Below are 17,199 nucleotides of genomic sequence, written 5' to 3' on the forward strand. Positions count from 1 at the left end.
CATGAAGCCCAAGTGTTTGAGAATCACTGACTCATACAGCCCCTAGGCCAGGACTCGGGGAGAGAGTGTGACAAAGAGGTCTCGGTGTAAGAGGAGAGGGGTCAGGGCAGAGTCCTAGGTCCCCGGACGTGGCTCTCAGGGTCTCAGCCCGAGGGCGGTGTCTGGGACGGGGAAGCTCAGTGTTGGGGAGTCCCCATCTCCCCGAGTTTCACTTCTCCCGCTCACTACCTGTCAGGTCCTCCCGCCTGGAGACTCATGACGCGGCCCCAGTTCTCACTCCCATTGCGTGTCCGGTTTCTAGAGCAGCCAATCAGCGTCTCCCCGGTTCCGGGTTATCAAGTCTCCACGGACCCGCCAAGATTTAGATTCTCCCCAGACCTCGAAGATGAGTATCGTGATGCCCCCAACCTTCCTCCTGCTGCTCTCGGGGACCCTGACCCTGACCGAGACCTGGGCCGGTGAGTGTGGGGTCAGGAGGAAACGTCCTCTGCGGGGGGCGGGGCGAGGGGACCGCGTGGCGGGGTAGCAGGACCCTCGGGGAAGGCGCGTCTCCGCGGACACCTGCCCAGACCGCCCCCCACTCGGCCCCGCCCCGTCCAGACCTCTCTCTTCTCCCGCCCCCACTTCTTCCCACCCGAAGTCCCCGCCCTTGTCCGTCCGCCGCCCCGCTTCCATATGACGACCCCGTCGCCCCCTCGCCCCCTCCCGGCCCCATCACCCTCGGACCGGGGAACCCGCGCCGGGAGGAGGGTGGGGCCGGGTCTCAGCCCCTCCCCGCCCCCAGGCTCCCACTCCCTGAGGTATTTCGGCACCGCCGTGTCCCGGCCCGGCCGCGGGGAGCCCCGCTTCATCGCCGTCGGCTACGTGGACGACACGCAGTTCGTGCGGTTCGACAGCGACGCCGCGAGTCCGAGGACGGAGCCGCGGGCGCCGTGGATGGAGCAGGAGGGGGCGCAGTATTGGGAGGACGAGACGCGGCGCGCCAACGGCTTTGCACAGGATTTCCGAGGGAGTCTGAACAGCCGGCGCGGCTACTACAACCAGAGCGAGGCCGGTGAGCGACGCGGGCCCGGGTCCAGGTCACGACTCCCACCCCCACGGACGGGCCGAGGTCTCCCCGAGTCTCCGGGTCCGAGATTCACCCCGAGGCTGCGGGACCTGCCCCGCCCCCCCAACCTGGGAAGAGCCGGCGGGGACTTTTCCGCGGTTTTATTTTCAGTTTAGGTTTAATCGCTGCGGGTCTGGTCGGGGGCGGGGCCGAGTGGGCGGGGCTGACCGCGCGGCGGGGTTAGGGTCTCACACGGTCCAGGGGATGTATGCCTGCGACGTGGGGCCAGATGGGCGCCTCCTCCGCGGGTACAGGCAGGACGCCTACGACGGCAAAGATTACCTCGCCCTGAGCGAGGACCTGCGCTCCTGGACCGCGGCGGACACGGCGGCTCAGATCTCCCGGCGCAAGTGGGAGGCGGCCGGTGAGGCGGAGCGCTGGAGGAACTACCTGGAGGGCGAGTGCGTGCAGTGGCTCCGCAGATACCTGGAGAACGGGAAGGAGACGCTGCAGCGCGTAGGTACGAGGGGCCGCCGAGCATCCAGATCTCCGTTCCCGCTGTGGCTGGCATCCCACAGAGAGGGGAGGAAAATGGGTTCAGTGTCAGAATACCACCCCTCGGGAGACAGAGGAATCCACACAGGTTGTCGTGTTGTGTACTAGTGACTCGCCCAGAAGGCCCACCCTTTTCTGAAGGACAGTTTAGAAATCCAGTTTCTTCAGGAATAGAAGGGGAGACCATCCCTGAAATCGCCCATCACTGGTTCCCTTTGACCCTGACAGCCATCTTGTGAACCATGACTTTCTCTCTCAAGGCTTTGTTCTCACCCTGAGAACATCTTTGCAGGTCTCACTCCAGCTTTTCTGAGTCATTCACTCTCTACCCAGGTCAAGACCAGAAGTCTGTGTTCTCCTCTTTAGAAAGCTGGAGACTCCTATCCTGGGCTCTCACCCTGATTCTAGAGCTTTGCAAGGGATAGGAGATTATCCCAGATCCCCAAGTCCAAACTGGTGTCTGCGTTTTGTGTTTCCTCTTTCCAAACCAATCGTCGTATCCATAATCAGGATGGTCACATGAATGATGCTTCAGTGGCGCATGGAGGTAACTGAAAGTGTGAATTTTCTGATTCTTCCTCCTCAGATCCCCCAAAGACACATGTGACCCACCACCCCATCTCTGACAGAGAGATCACCCTGAGGTGCTGGGCCCTGGGCTTCTACCCTGCAGAGATCACCCTGTTCTGGCAGCATGATAGGAAGGACATGACCCAGGACACAGAGCTTGTGGACACCAGGCCTGCAGGGGACGGGACCTTCCAGAAGTGGGCAGCTGTGGTTGTGTCTTCTGGAGAGGAGCAGAGATACACATGCCATGTGCAGCATGAGGGGCTGCCTGAGCCCATCACCCTGAGATGGGGTGAGGAGGGGGACAAGGAGAGATGCCTTTTCTCAGAAGCTTTTTGAACACCTTCAGCAAGGTCGGGACACAAGCCTGAGATCAGAGCCCCTCACCTTCCCTTCCCTTCCCAGAGCCGCCGCCTCAGTCCACCATCCCCATCATGGGCATCATTGTTGGCCTGGTTCTCCTTGGAGCAGTGGTCACTGGAGCTGTGGTGGCTGGAGCTGTGATGTGGAGGAAGAAGAGCTCAGGTAGGGAAGGGAGTGGGAGATCTGAGCTTTCTTGTCCCACTGGGCAGTTTCAAGCCCCAGGTAGAACTTGCCCTGCCTCGTCAATGGGAAGTACCATCCGTACACGTGTTGGCCAATCTGGAACTGATTACTAACAGTCTTCTGTAAAGCACTTGTGAAAATGAAAGACAGATTTTTTTCACCTTGATAATTCTAGTGCCGGGGACCTGATTCCCAGCAGTTGAAGGTCCCTGCTGAGGACAGAGCTCCAGGGGGGCAGTTGGTCCAGTCCCCCCACGTCTCCTTTCTTCATGTTTCATGATCCTGCCCTGGATCTTCAGTCATGGTTCTGGAAACTTCCCTGTGGTCCAGGACTAGGCGGTTCCTCTAGTGTCTCATGGCTCAGCATTCTCCCTGTTTTCTTCCCACAGGTGAACAAAGAGGGAACTATGCTCAGACTGCAAGTAAGTTTGGGCTGTGGGGCTGATCCTTGAGACCCTTGGGATAGTGTAGACGGAGCCCATGGGGGAGCTCACCCACCCCGTATTTCCTCCTTTAGTCTCATCTCCTATGGGCTCTGACCACGTTCTGTTTTGTTCTACCCCAGGCAGTGACAGTGCCCAGGGCTCTGATGTGTCTCTCACGGATCCTAAAGGTGAGACCCTGGAGGCCTGAAGTGGGGGAGGAGTTGGGTCAGAGGGGACAGGACTGCGTTATGGGAATTCTTTGAGTGGGACATTTTAAGCATGTGGTGGGCTATTGAGAATGTCAACACTTAAGTGACTGACCTGAATGTGTTCATGATTATTTTCTCTCACAGTGTGAGACAGCTGCCTTGTGGGGGACTGAGTGATGCAAGATTTGTTCACGCTCCCACTTTGTGACTCCAGAATCCCCTGACTTCTCTTTCTGCAGCTGGCATCTGAATGTGTCTGCGTTAATATTAGCATAATGTGAGGAGGTGGGGAGACTGGTCCACCCGCTTCCCACCATGACCCGTCCTCACAATGACCTGTGTGTTTTCCTGATGGACTTTCCTGTTCCAGCAGAGGCAGGGCTGGGCCGTTTCCATCCCTGTCTTTACTTCGTGTTGCGTTGAGTAGTAATGACTTGTTTCCTTACTGAAAATGTGAATCTGGATATGAATCTGTTTTTTCTAATTCTTGTCATAAGGGATTGATGTGTTAATTAAAGGAGAAATTTCCTAAAGTTTGAGAGAGGAAATAAATGGAAGCACTGAGCACCTTCCAGAATTCATGTGTTTGCTGTCTTGAGTCGGTTGTGGGTGGGGGCAGGAGAAGGCTGTGAGGAGGCGAGGATGGACGGGGTCTATGCCCAGTTGGTGTTCAGTGTATTGTGGGCTTTGATGTGGTCACTCCTTGGTTGGATCATCTTCACTGCTCCTTTGTTCTGGTCCCTTCAGTAGAACCTTGTCGCACCAGGACCTGTGATCACAGGGACTTGGATGTCACCTGGATATTGTGTCTTCAGGACCATAGACAGTCAGGGCTTCGTGTGTCCGGGTCAGCTTAGGCTCAGGCCAGGGTCTTCCCCTCAGCCCCTACCTTTTGTGTGTTTATGTTTTGTTTCTTTGGATTTTTTTTTTTTTTTTTTGGATTATGCCTGTTCATTTTCATATTTCCAGTTCTGGTCTCATTTTCCTCCGAGTATCCCCCATCTCTGACAGCAGCAAGAGTCGTTTAGCCATTCATTGTCCCCCTAAGGCTCACAGTGGCCCCTGCACACAGGAGACTCTTTGGTATCGAGAGATGAGTTTTCAGACTCATCCAGTTCTTGCCTTCCTTCTAGGGCTGTTTTCTGGATTGTTCTTTCCATCGTTTCTCCATTTTTAAAGAGTCAGCTTCTAGAATTAGCAGAGAGGAAGGACCTGATAGTTTTTTATCTTAGATAAATTCTTGTTGGGTTTCTTTTTTTTTTGCTGAGGAAGATTCGCCCTGAGCTAACATCAGTTGCCAATCTTCCTCTATTTTGTATGTCAGTTCCTGCCACAGCATGGCCACTGATGAGTGGTGTAGGTCCACACCAGGGAACTAAACCCCGGGCCGCCGAAGTGGAGCGCGCTGAACTCAACCACTAGGCCATGGGGCCAGTCCCCCGAGTTGGTTTCTTTCTTCTCTGCAGACTGCCCCCTCTGTCTGCCTTCAGCTCTAGTCATCCTAGTCCTGGCTCTGATCCAAACTCATGGGTTTATAAGTCAAGTCTACCTTAGATTCACAGTTGGTGGAAAATAGAACCCGTAAGCCCATATGCTTGTCCTTCCTGAAGAGAGAAATATAACTGTGTGTGTGCAGGAGGGTGGCTGTGGGAGGGAGGGGAGAGCAGCCCTTGTGAGAAAAGTACAAGTGACATTGATGTCAGTGTGAGTGGACATTGTGCTGTAGCCACCACAACACAGCGTGTGGCCTGAGGTTCCATTAATAAAGATATCGTCTCTAGAATAGAGAGGTGCTCTACACTGATCATTCATTCAACTGATAATTGTCATTTGCCAGATATATAAGAAATTATTTTTGCAGCTAGAAAACTTCAGTGAACTAAAAACAGGGAAAAATTGCTGGTGTTGCAGAGCATGTGTTCTAGTGGTGAGGGGCAGAGTGTATGCTACATGCATCGTAAATAAGAGAAGTGTTTATGTTAGAAGTTGTAAGTGCTTTAAGGAAGGTGACCCGGAGTATAAGAGTGTGGGGACAGGGAAGATGACTGTCTTCCTAGAGTGGTCAGTCTGGGCCTCATTGGGAAGCTGACCTTGAATAAAGATTTGAAGTACATGATCTGTCCATGAGGATGTCTGGGGGAAGTTCTTCCCGGCAGGGGAATCTCCAGTGCTACATGCATTAGGGCAGGAGTATGTCTGTGTGTTCAAGGAAGAGCAAGGAGACCAGTGTGGTTGGAGCAGAGAGTAATTGAGATGAGGTCTGAATTAAATCCCAAGTCATGTAGATCTCGAGGATATTGGAAGATTTTGATTTTTCTCTGAGTAAGATGTGCAGTTACAAGACTGTTGAAAAGAAGATCGACCTGGTGTGACTTCTCTTGAGAACCATCAGTCTGGTGCTGTGCAGAATCAAGAGGTGAAGTGTGAGCAACGGGTAGAGAAAACTGTAGGAAACTAGTGCTGTGTTCCAGGCTAGAGATGTGAGTTGCTTTGTGTGGGGTGTGAGCAGAGAAATAATAGGAAGTGATAGGATTCTGGGTACATTCTGAAGATGGGCTTCACAGCATTTCCTAATGGAGTAAATCTGGGTTATGAGAAAGAGGAATCAAGGAGGACACCCCAAATTTCAGACTGTGTAAGTAGAAATATGGGGTGCCTTCAGTGAAACTGGGGAAGACTTTAGACGAAACACATTTGAGGAAGCAGCATCATAGACATCCAATTAGGAAAGTTGGAAGAGAGATGTCAATTAGATGCAAGTGAGTTTAGTTTTAGTAGCTGGATATGCAAGCCTTGAGTTTAGGTGAGACGTCTGGGCTGGAGAAGTAGACTTGGAAGGTGATGCCATGTAAATGATATTTAAAGCCTTGAAAACGAATGAGGTCATCAAGGAATAATGGCTATAGAAGAGAAAGAAACAAGGACTGAACCTTGGGCCCCCAGTGCTACGTGATCTGATCAGACCACACTCCAGGAGCAGACTGCACAGTTCTGGCTCTGCTTCTAAAAAGCATGGAAACCAGGGAGTCCTAAACTTTCCTGTGCACAGGAATCCCTTGGGCATCTTGTTAACATCTAGACAGTCTGGAGTAGAGCGTGAGATTATGCATTTATAACGAGTCAGTTCTGATGCTGCTAGTCTTCTGATCACACATTTAGTAGCAAGAACATAGACCAAGATTCCCACATGGCTGTGTGGGATATCTAGCTAAATAAGTGATTCTGGGGCTTCATGCCCAATATTATGAGATGGTGTGTCTGGGGAGAGGCCTGAGTATTTTGTAACAAGCCCACAAGTAATCCTGGTGCTCAGCCAGACTGGGAACAACAGATGCCAGTGGTCAGAGAGCATTCAGGGTAGGGAGGGGTCTTAAATCCACATTTACATGTTTTTTCCTGGGAAGGAAAAAGCAAGACGTATGCTGAGAGATATACATTGTTTTCTCTGCAGTGGAGTATAGCCAGGTGGATGATTTTGGAAGTGCTTATCAGCTTAGCAAAAGAAAATCTCTGAGTTGTTAAGAGAGTAGGCCTTGAATATTCTTACCACAAAAACAAATGATAATTATGTGACAGGATGCAGGTGTCAGTTAGCTAAGTCTATGGTGTTAATCATTTTGCAATATATTAAGTGAATCAAGTCAACAGGTTGTAAGCTTCCAACATACACAATGTCATTTGTCAATTATATCTCAATAAAGCTGGTAAAATAATCTCTAAATCCTTGCTCTCTGAAACGTTTCCCTACATGGATTTCTGATTCACTTTTTGGTGAGAGCAATGGATTTCAAATTGTTATAACTGAAATATAAATGAATATAGATAGATAGAAAGAGAGAGAGAAAGTATTGGGCCTCAGGCCCCACATAGGAATCGCTTTCACTGCTGCAGGGCATAGATGCCACTGCTCATACCACTGACTCTCCTGATGCTGGACACTGGATCCTGTGGCTAGGACTGCAGTCTCTGTTGCTCCTGGCAACTGGATCACACTACTGCCACTCCTGCCACCTTTGCCAAATGCATTCTGCACAGTCCTACTTTCTCTGTATCGCCATGTCCTGACTCAGAGACCAGCATATGGTCACCTGACTGGTGGAGCCTCATGTCGTGACCCACTGCAAGAGTGTATGGGAAAGTGGGTTTTCCTCTCTTATGGAGGGAAATTGTCTCTGCCTCCTACCAAGACTCTTTAAGTGTGGAATTTTCCTAACGTGGGAAGAGCCTACAGGTTCTAGGGGTGGAGGTTGGAGGTGAGGGATAGAAAAATAACGACAAATTTCAATTTTGGGAGCAGTGATCTGAGATCAGAACTTGGTGTGTACATTGTATGAACTGAGGTTTGGTTGGGTGAAGGAGTGACTAATAAATGACATTTTGCAACTTGTTCCCTTGATAGTCAGTTATGGGGTCCAGCTTTTCTCTACTCTAGTTTATACTCACAAATAAGTGGAGTGGCAGTGTTGGATGATGAAGTGATTACTCAAAATGTCTTCTCCCTGCTTTTGTCTCTTGCTAGGATTAAAAAACCAAGATCTATAAGACTTCAAAAGATCCATATATATTCACTGACATTTTATGTTAACTTTTATATTTCTTTGTATATGTACATATTTTGGAGAGAGTAGCTATAGTATTTATGTGACTCCAATAAAAGTCTAAAAACCGTCCTAGTTTACACACCATGCTACTCAGTCTCTGGTCCATGAAGAGCTAATAATTAAAGTGTTTTAGCATACCAGTGACACGATAAAATGCTCATCTTTTCCTTGACAATTCTAGTCTGGGACAAGATAAGGTACAAGTTTACTTGCTTACATTCACTTTCAGTTTCTGTATGTATTTTACTGTGGGCTGATAAGAAACACCTCACAAGCCAGCACTGATTCATAGACCACACTAAGTAGCATTGGTTTAGATTGACTTGTATTCTCGAACCTACCCTGGTGCCAGATAAATAGCAGGAATAAAAAAATAGTTAATGGAAATTCCATTTCCAGTAATATGGTAGGCTAGTTTTTAAGGCTGCTTCTTTCAATAAAAATAACTAAAAGTAAGCTATGAAATATAAAGAGCATCCAAAAGTATAGTAGAACAATCAAGAGAATAATCGATTAGTTCAACATATAAATGTGGGTAAATAATCCAGATAGAAAAGTTGTTTTTATCTTTAGGGCATTTGCCAAATCTGTAAAAATCTTAGGTTTGGTTTTCTTGGGTTCATGAGGTGTAATAGAATGGACATGATGCCCAGAGCTTATTCATTTGGGGAGCATAAGAGACATCCCCTCCCTGAAAATCTGGGGAACTAAGGTTCATACCCTAAGAGTAAGGGTGAAACAAAACAAAATCTGCTTCATCACTTAATACAAGAGTATTCCTAGGAAAACTGATTTAATTTGAGCCAGCCCAAATAAAGAAGGAGCAAATAACTGTTTCTGAGAATTTCCAACAATAAATACTCCTCCTGTGATTTATATTCCAAATTTGCTTTACCACTTTGTGTCAAAATTATTTCATGCCATAAATTTAGTTTATACTTTTCCTGGATTGATGATGACTCAAGAATTGGAAGAAAGAAACAAAAATCCTTACAGAAATTTACATTTAACCTAGGTATCAAAGAATTTACACAAATACACAAGGAAGAAATCAGCTCATAGCAAGAAATGTATAAGTACAAATGGAAAAAGACTATGAGAATCAGTAGAAACAATGGATAGTGTAAAGAGTCTCGTAAAACTTCAATATTGAAATTATAAGACATAGAATATAACATAACCAGGATATGACATAAACATATAAATATATATTATATATGTTATAGAGAAAAAAATGAAGAATTGAAAATTCAGCAAAAATGATGAAATTAAACATGCCTTCAGAAATAGGAAACTAAATATCTGATTTTCAAAATAAGCAAATAAGTTTGTAAAAATTAAAATTAAAACAATTTAAAAACTGTCTCGAGGAGTGACATCAGCATCATGGCAGATTAAGTCATTCCCTTTCTCACTACCTTCTAATTTACAACTAAATGGACATCCATTAACCAACAGAGGATTCCTTACACAGCACAACAGGATGCCTGAGAGATCTATGAAGCTATACATCTGAAGGGGGTGGTCTGGACCCCAGGAAGCAGTGGAACTAGGAGAGTGGCAACCTCCTGCTCCCTGGTGGCAGTGATCCAGGTCAAGGATTCACACATTGCAGCCAGCACCACTGGGGTTGGAGGCAGGGGCAGCCTGGCCCACATGCAAATGCTTGCAGAGCCACAGTAGCCTGGTCCATGGGAACGCCAACCCTGCTGTAGTGGCCCCGCCTAGGCAAATGCTCCCTGCCAAGTGGTGGCAGCTCAGCCCATGTGAAGGCACCCCACCAGGAATTGGCCTCACCCATGCCAGTGCAACCTGCCTGCCAAGCGTGGTGGCCTGCTGAGTGGCTGTGTCCCAGATCATATGAACACAGAGTGGCTTACTGGCACAACTACCAGTGGATGGGGAGGGAACAAAAATAACAGCCCCTGCCCCCTCCAACTGTGGCAGGTGGAACCCGTGACCAGAAGCAACAGGAACCACAGTAGAACCTGTGACCCAGACCCCAGTGGCAGCAATCCTGATGGCATCTCCACCAGCAGCAAGGGCTATATAAAACTCCCCAGGTCCCCAGGCCCCCACCAAGGACAGTGACACCCATGAACCCAGAATTCTGGCAGTGGTGCCACCAGGACACCAAGACAACCTGGGAACAGGAGCACAGCTGGTCCACAGGATAGCAGCATTCAAGCCTGGGGAGAGCCAGTGCAGGCATGTCAGACCCAGGTGACCAGAACCACAGTAACCAAAGCTGTACCAAAATAAGAAAAGGTTATTACTAGCACAAATTAACCAGGAGGGGAACAATTCATCGGACACCATGAAGAACTATAGTAGCACTGCAGAATAGAAAGAAAATGGCAAGTCTTCACAAAACAAACCTGAATTCACAGAAGACTACAATCTAACTGACAGAGAATTCAAAATAGCTATCATAAAAAAACTCAATGATGTACAAGAAAACTAAGAAAGACAATTCAATGAGCTCAGGAATGTAATTAATGAATGGAAGAAATACTTCACCAAAGAGATTGAAGTTATACAAAAAAGCAAGTAGAAATTCTGGCTATGAAGAATACAATTAAAGAGATAAATAATAATGTAGAAAGCTTAATAAATAGAGTAGACCTTCTGGAGGAGAGAATTAGTGCCCTTGAATATAGAAACCTAGAAATGCTTCAGGTGGAGGAGGAGAGAGAACTAAGATTTTTTAAAAAGTGAAGAAGTTCTTTGAGAAATATCTGACTTAATTAGGAAAAGGAACATAAGGATAATAGTTATTCCAGAGGGAGAAGAGAGGAGGAAAGGAGCAGAGAGCTTGTTCAAATAAATAATAGCTGAGAACTTCCCAAACCTGGAGAAGGAACTGGACATACAAGTACATGAAGCCAATAGAACTCCTAATTACATCAATGCAAAAAGACCTTCCCCAAGACATATAATATTAAAATTGTCAAAAGTAAATGACAAAGAAAAAATATTAAGGGCGGCAAGAGAGAAGAAAATAACCTACAAAGGAACCCCTATCAGGCTTTCAGTGAATTTCTCAGTAGAAACCTTACAGGCTAGGAGAGAATGGAATGAAATATTCAAAATACTGAAGGACAAAAACTGTCAGCCAAGAACACTCTATCCGGCAAAATTATCCTTCAGATATGACAGAGAAATAAAAACTTTACCAGATAAACAAAAGCTGAAGGAGTTCACTGCCACTAGACACGCTTTACAAGAAGTGATGAAAGAAGCCCTCCTACCTGAAACAAAAAGGCAAAGGTTTACAAAGCCTTGATCAAGGAGATTAATAGACAAAATCAGGAAATTGCAGCTCTCTATCAAAATAGCCTAGCAAACAATTAATTATAACAGAAATGATGAAGGCAAAGAAAGCATCGAAAATATCTATAAACACTTCAATTTAGTCACAAACTCACAACACAAAAAAGAATATTTTGTGACAACAAAAACATGGAAGGGGAAGAGAAAATGGATGGAACCTGCTTAGGCTAATGGAGATAAGAGGCTACCAGAAAATGGACTATCTCATCTATGATATCTTTTATACAAACCTCACGGTAACCACTAAACAAAATAACAGAGCAGAGCCGCAAATCATAAATAAAGAGAAAACCGAGAAAATCATCACAGAAAACCACCAAACTGAAAGAGCAGTCAGAAATACAAGGGAAAAGAACCAATGGGAATATATTTAAAAAAAGAAAACAAGAGATAAAATGGCAGTATTAAGCCTTCATATATGAATAATCACTCTAAATATAAATTGATTGAATTTTCCAATCAAAAGACACAAAGGGGCAGGATGGATTAAAAAACAAGACCCAACAGTATGCTGCCTCCAAGAAACATATGTTAGTTCTACATACAAAGAGGCTCAGAGCGAAGGGATGGAAGATGATACTCCAAACAACAAGCAAAAGAAAGCCGACGTAGCCATACTTATATCAGACAAAGCAGACTTCAAGATAAAAAAGATAATGAGAGACAAAGAAGGGCATTATATAATGATGAAAGACACATTCCACTAAGAAGACATAACACTTATTAATATATACTCCCTTAAAACAGGAACATGAAGGTATATAAAGCAACTATTAGCGGACCTAAAGGGAGAAATTGAAAACAACACAATAATAATAGGGGACCTCAACACCCCAGTTACATCAATGGATAGATCATCCAGACAGAAAGTCAACAAGGAAACAGTACCCTTAAATAAAACACTGGATCAAGTTGACTTAATAGATATTTATAGAGCATTCAGTTCAAAAACAGCAGAATGAACATTCTTCTCAGGTGCATATGGAACATTCTCAAAGATAGACCATATATTGGGAAACAAGGCCAGACTTAATAAACTTAAGAAGACTGAAATCACATCAAGCATCCTCTGAGCACAATGCTATGAAAATAGAAATCAACTACAAGAAAAAAACCTAGGAAAGTCACAAATATATAGAGACTAAACATGCTACTGAACAAATATGTGGACACTAAACATGCTAATTAACAACAATTGGATCAATGAAGAAATCAAAAAATATCTGGAGAAAAATGAAATGAAAATACAACATACCGACACATAGGGGATGCAGCAAAAGTGGTAGTAAGGGAGAAATTTATAGCAGTAGAGGTCTACCTCAATCAACAAGAAAAATCTCAAAAAAGTAGTGCTAAACTACACCACACAGAACTAGAAAAAGAACAAACAGGTGCTTGCTCCCTGACCTAGTGGTTAAGTTCAGCGTGCTCTGCTTCAGCGGCCTGCGTTTGGTTTCCAGGCACAAACATATACTACTGGTCTGTGGTCATGCTATGGTGGTGATGCACATACAAAATAGAGGAAGATTGCCACAGGTGTCAGCTCAGGTCTACTCTTCGTCAAGCAAAAACAAGAAGATTGCCAACAGATGTTAGTTCATGGTGAATCTTCATCAGTAAAAAAAGAACAAACAAAGTCCAAAGACAGCAGAAGGAGGGAAACAAACAAACAAAAAAATTAGAGCAGAAATAAGTGAAATAGAGGCTAAAAAACCAGTGGAAAGGATCAATGAAACTAAGAGCTGGTTCTTTGAGAAGATAAACCAAATTGACAAACCCTTAGCCAGACTCACTAAGAGAAAAAGAGAGAAGGCTCAAATAAATAAAATCAGATATGAAAGAGGAGAAATTACAATAGATACCACAGAAATACAAGGGATTATAAGAGAATACTATGAAAAGCTATATACCAAGAAATTGGATAACCTAGAGTAAATGGATAAACTCTTAGACTCATACAACCTGCCAAAACTGAATTAAGAAGAAATAGAGAATTTAAATAGACCAATAACAAGAGATTGAAACAGCCTTCAAACACCTCCCAAAAAAACAAAAGTCCAGGGCCAGATGGCTTCTCTGGAGAATTCTATCAAACTTCCAAAGAAGATTTAATACCTAGCCTTCTCAACTTATTCCAAAATATTAAAGAGGACTGGAATGCTTCCTAAGTCATTCTATGAGCCCAACATTATCCTGATACGAAAACGAAACAGGGACAACACAAAAAAGTAAAATGACAGGCCAATATCACTGATGAACATAGATGCAAAAATCCTCAACAAAATATTATCAAATCAAATACAGTAGATAAAAGGGATCATACACCTTGATCAAGTGGGATTTATTCCAGGAATACAAGGATGGACCAACATCTGCAAATCAATCAATGTGATACACTACATTAACAAAACAAGGAATAAAAATCACATGATCATCTCAATGGATGCAGAGTAAACATTTGGCAAAAACAAACAACCATTTACGATAAAAACTCTCAATAAATTAGGTACAGAAACAAAGTACCTCAACATAATAAAGGCCACATATGACAAACCCATAGTCAACATCATATTTAATGGTGAAAAACTGAAGGCCATTCCTCTGAGAATAGCAACAAGGCAAGAGTTACCACTCTCACCACTCCTATTCAACATAGTACCGGAAGTATTGGCCAGAGAAATTAGGCAAGAAAAAGAAATAACAGGCATCTAAAATGGAAAGAAAGACATAAAACTCTCACTGTTTGCAGATGACATGATTCTATATATAGGAAACCTAAAAGAATTCACCAGAAAACTATTAGAAATAATCAACAACTACAGCAAAGTTCTGGGTACAAATCAACATACAAAACTCAGTAGCATTTCTATACATTGATAATAAACTAGCAGAAAGAGAAGAATACAATCCCATTTACAATGGCAAAAAAAGAATAAAATATCTAGTAGTGGATTTAACAAAGGAGGTAAAAGACCTATACATTGAAAACTGTAAGACATTATTGAAAGAAATCGAAGAAGACATAAACAATGAAAAGATATTCCATGCTCGTGGATTGGAAGAATAAACATGATTCAAATATCCATATTACCTAAAGAAACCTACAGGTTCAATGCAATATCAATCAGAACCTCAATGATGTTCTTCATGGAAATGAACCAAGAACACTAAAATTTATATGGAACAATAAAAGACCCTGAAAAGCCAAAGCAATTCTGAGAAAAAAGAACAAAGCTATAGGCATCACAATCCCTGACTTCAAAATATACTACAAAGCTATAGTAATCAAAACAGCATGGTACTGGCATAAAAACAGACACACAGATCAATGGACCAGAATTGAGAACCTAGAAATAAAACCACATATCTATGGACAGCTAATCTTCAACAAGGTAGCTAAGTACATACAACGGAGAAGGATAGTCTCTTCAATAAATGGTGTTGGGAAAACTGAACAGCCACATGCAAAAGAATGAAAGTAGAACATTTTCTTACACAATACACAAAAATTAACTCAAAATGGATTAAAAACTTGAATGCAAGACCTGAAACCATAAAACTCCTGGAAGAAAATATAGGCAGTACACTCTTTGACATCCGTCTTAGCAGTGTCTTTTCAAATACCCTGTCTACTCAGGCAAGGGAAACAAAAGAAAAAGTAAGCAAATGGAACTACATCAGACTAAAAAACTTCTGCAAGGGAAAGGAAACCATGAACAAAACGAAAAGACAATCCACCAACTGGGAGAAAGTGTTTGCAAATCATATATCCAACAAGGACTTAATTTCCAAAATACATAAACAACTCATAGAACTCAACAACAAAAACACAAACAAACCAATCAAAAAATGGGCAGATGGTATGAACAGACATTTTTCCAAGGAAGATATACAGATAGCCAACAGACACAGGAAAAGATGTTCAACTTCACTAATTATTAGGGAAATGCAAATCAAAACTACCATGAGATATCATCTTACACCTGTCAGAATGGCTATAATTACCAAGACAAAAAATAACAAATGTTGTAGAGGATGTGGAGAAAAGAAAGCCTTCATACTCTTCTGGTGGGAATGTAAACAGGTGCAGCCACTATGGAAAACAGTATGGATATTTCTCAAAAAATTAAAACTAGAAATACCATATGATCCAGCTATCCGACTACTGGGTATTTATCCAAAGAACTTGAAATCAACAATTCAAAGAGATTCATGCACCTCTATGTTCGTTGCAGCATTATTCACAATAGCCAAGAAGTGGAAGCAACCTAAGTGCCCATCTACCAATAAACGGATAAAGAAGATGTGGTATATATATACAACAGAATACTACTCAGCCGTAAAAATACAAAATTGTGCCATTTGCGACAACATGGATGGACCTTGAGGGTATGATGTTAAGTGAAATAAGCCACACAGAGAAAAATGAACACCATATGATTAGGAAGATAAATGCATGGATTAGGAGAACAGATTAGTGGTTCCCAGAGGAAAGGGGGTTGGGGGAAGACAAAAGGGACACATATGTATGGTGACAAAGAAAAACTAGATTGTTGGTGGTGAACATGATGCAGTCTATACAGAAACTGATATATAATAATGTACACCTGAAATTACACAATATTATAAGCCAATATAACCTCAATAAAATAATTAAAACAATTTGAATTAATAACTCCTTTTAGGGGGCTGACCCAGTGGCATAGTGGTTAGGTTCGTGTGCTCTGGTTCGGCAGCCCAGGGTCTGCAGTTTTGGATCCTGGGCACAGACCTATGCACTGCTCATCAAGCCAGGCTGTGGAGGCATCCACCATATGAAATAGAGGAAGACTGGCACAGATGTTAGCTCAGAGACGATCTTTGTCACCAAAAAGAAAAGAAAAGCCCCTCTGTTTATGGACTTTTCTTTTGTGCCACGATGGAGTAAAAAGAACCAGATTTACTCTCCTATCTTAAGCAACTACAAATTCAGATAAATATATGAAACAATGGTATTCAAAGCATGAACAACAGGTATCATGAGGATTGTGATTGATAAGAGAAGGAAACAAAAGAAATGAGACCTACAATTGTCTGCCTTTCTTCCTAGAGAGAGTTTCCAGGACACAGTGCAGAAGAGCCCAGCAGTCTCACTGAGTTGAAGGGAAAGAGTTGTGAACTGAACAGATAGAAGAGCTACAACTCTACAACTATGATACGTAACTACTACTGGTGCTTTGGGGAGAAAAATGAAAAAGAGGAAGTTTGGCAACAGATGTTAGCACAGGGCCAATCTTCCTCAAAAAAATAAATAATTAAAAAATAAATTAAAAAAAAAGGACGATATGCAGAGTTAAAGAAATATACTAAAAGAGGCTGATAGAAGGATTGGCTAAATGAACAAATAGGCAGAGGTATTGCACAGAGCTTTCTATCTGTGCACTTCTTTTTCTCCAGAACAGTGTAGATGACCACATCATGCACTTGGCTCCCTGAGGATGTCCCATCCTCATATTGGTTAAAATTAGGTTAGATATACAACAGCTTTACTGACAACATTAAAAAAAGGCTATCAAAGGAGGAAATGAAGTTTTTTCTTGATTATCTATAAGTGCATTCTGCTAATTTTGCAACATAATTTAGTCATTTTAAGCAGTCAACTTTCTGCTTTTTTACACAAGTTTCAAGATTATTCCCTTAATCATCAGTTTTAATGTGCCATATGATAAGAAATATTTCGTTATTAATTTAAAACTTCATTAGAAAAGACAACTTAGTAAAAATGCAATTACTTTACTAAATCTATGAATGTTCATTACCTGTTTTTAGAGCTCTGTTTCATTACTTCAGGTGGAGAATAATCAATATTTTACTTCCTGTGAAATACATAGGTAATAATAGTAACAATCAGCCATTGTAATTTGGGAGTGAGA

At 43.3% G+C, this 17,199-nt stretch overlaps 2 pseudogenes; both read left to right on the forward strand.

Annotated features, from left to right (window-relative positions):
• Positions 1 to 3,918, forward strand: part of LOC131413951 (patr class I histocompatibility antigen, A-126 alpha chain-like) — a 71,534-nt pseudogene extending 67,616 nt beyond the window's left edge.
• On the forward strand, positions 241 to 3,352 carry LOC131414213 (patr class I histocompatibility antigen, A-126 alpha chain-like; annotated as a pseudogene).
• Positions 3,919 to 17,199: the final 13,281 nt, after the last annotated feature.

This window comes from Diceros bicornis, chromosome 14, assembly GCF_020826845.1.
Source record: "Diceros bicornis minor isolate mBicDic1 chromosome 14, mDicBic1.mat.cur, whole genome shotgun sequence".
NCBI classification, from domain to species: Eukaryota; Metazoa; Chordata; class Mammalia; order Perissodactyla; family Rhinocerotidae; genus Diceros; species Diceros bicornis.